At 42.4% G+C, this 2283-nt stretch overlaps 1 non-coding gene across 1 annotated transcript; it reads right to left on the reverse strand.

The window, feature by feature from the left end:
- Nucleotides 1-229: 229 nt before the first annotated feature.
- LOC112708551 (small nucleolar RNA R71) lies at nucleotides 230-333 on the reverse strand. Its single transcript, XR_003156405.1, has one exon. It is a non-coding gene; the product is annotated as a small nucleolar RNA R71 (small nucleolar RNA).
- Between the last annotated feature and the right edge of the window lie 1950 nt (nucleotides 334-2283).

The raw sequence follows: 2283 nt of genomic DNA on the forward strand, positions 1-2283 counted from the left end.
TAGTGCTAATGAAGATCCAAACCAACATCTCACAAAATTCCTGAGAATTTGCGACACTGTGAAGTCCAATGGAGTTTAGGAAGATGCCTATAAACTGCTCTTGTTCCCATTTTCACTTAGGGACAAGGCAGCTAAGTGGCTGGAATCATTCCCAAGGGAGAGCCTAACAACCTGGGATGAGGTGGAAAGCAAGTTTCTGGCACGTTTCTACCCCCCACAAAAGGTCAATAGGCTTCGATCTGAGGTTCAGACTTTTAGACAACAAGATGGTGAAACTCTCTATGAGGCATGGGAGAGATTCAAGGATTTGACAAGGAAATGCCCACCAGACATGTTCCATGACTGGGTGCAATTGCATATTTTCTATGATGGACTTTCTTATGAATCAAGGAAGGCTGTAGACCATTCATCAGGAGGTTCATTGAACAGGAAAAAGACTGTGGAAGAAGCCATTGAAGTGATTGAGACAGTGGCTGAGAATGAGTACTACTATGCTTCAGAGAGACACAACACTAAGGGAGTCATGGAGCTGAACCATGTTGATACAATTTTAGCCCAAAACAAGGTGTTTTCCAAGCAACTAGCAGAGCTCACCAGGAAATTAGGAACAAAACAAGTGGCTGCAATACACACACAAGATCAAGAGGAAGTAAGCACTGAAGGAGGTGATTGGGAAGAGGCCAACTACGTGGGAAATCAACAAAGGCAACCATATGATCCACATTCCAACACTTACAACCCAGGCTGGAAAAACCACCCAAACTTTGGGTGGGGAAACCAGCAAACCCAAACACAAAACTACAAACCTTACAACCCCAACCAACATAACAATTCCACATACCAAAACTCCAACCAAAGATCATACCAAGCCACACAAAACACTTACTCCCAACCACCATATCATGGCCAAAATAATCAACCTGCCCAACCTAATCCGAACCAACAATTTCAAGATCAATTAAACAGGATAGAAGGAATGCTTGCAAACATGGGTCAGGACATAAGTGAGTTGAAAAGCTTTAGGGATGATGTGAGATCTACCTTAAGGAACCATGGTGAAAAACTCAAGAGGATGGAGTCTCGAGTAGGAGAGCTATCTCAACAGGCCCCCAAGTCAACTGCAGTGTTCCCTAGTGACACAGAAAAGAATCCTAAAGGGGAACAAAAGGGAGTGAGATGGGAAGAATGCAAGGCCATTACCATATTGAAGGAAGTCTCAGAAGAAGAAGGAATCAGACCCTCAGAACAGAAGCCAGAAATCTTGAAGGAAGGTGTGGAAGAAGCTAAGCAGGAAAGTGAAACTGAGCAAGCCAAGGAACTGCAAAATAAAGGCATGCTGGAAACATACCAACCAAAAGCACCATTTCCTCAGAGGTTAGGAGGAGGTGAAAAAGGGAAAACATATTCAAGGTTTTTAGAGACATTTAAGTCTCTCCATATCAATATTCCCTTTCTTGAGATTCTCCAGCAGATGCCTACACATATCAAGTATTTGAAGGAATTGCTGAGCAAGAAAAGAGTTTTGAAGGGAGGACAAACTGTAATAATGAACAAAGAATGCAGTGCACTCATCAAGAAGGACATAGTCTCTAAGAAAATAGACCCAGGAAGTTTTCATATCCCCTGCATCATAGGGGAAACAAAAATTGACAGAGGATTCTGTGATCTAGGAGCTAGCATAAATGTGATGCCTCTGACTCTTATGAAGAGGCTACAACTGAATGAGGTGAGATCCACTGATGTAATCATACAACTGGCTGACAAAACTCAAAAGCAAGCTGAAGGGGTAGTTGAGAATGTGCTGATGAAAGTGGGAAATTATTTCTTCCCCACAGACTTTGTCATTTTGGACATGGAGGAAAGCTACTTACACCCTATCATTCTGGGAAGGCCATTTCTAGCCACTGCTAGAGCGCTCATAGATATAGAACAAGGAAAGCTAATTTTGAGAGTACATGATGAACAGCTCATTTTCCATGTTTTCAAACCTGCATCTGAGCCTGAACCAGAAACTGAAAAGCCTAAGGATGATAGTAGCCATCTGTGTTTGGAGGAAAGCAATCCAGTAGCTGAAACTCTGAAACAGTCCTTGGAAGGCAAACAAGAATTGCAAGAGTTAAAGCCACAAGAATCAATAGAAACAGATCAGAAGGATCCTCCTGGCATAAGGGTCAATGAAGAAATCCTCAAGAGAGAGGGAAGAATTGTAAAGAAATTGCCAAGAGGGTGGAGAAACAAGAAAATTCCCACTGAAGGTTTCTCTCCGGGAGATAAAGTGATATC

Source organism: Arachis hypogaea, chromosome 8, assembly GCF_003086295.3.
Source record: "Arachis hypogaea cultivar Tifrunner chromosome 8, arahy.Tifrunner.gnm2.J5K5, whole genome shotgun sequence".
Taxonomy (NCBI): Eukaryota; Viridiplantae; Streptophyta; class Magnoliopsida; order Fabales; family Fabaceae; genus Arachis; species Arachis hypogaea.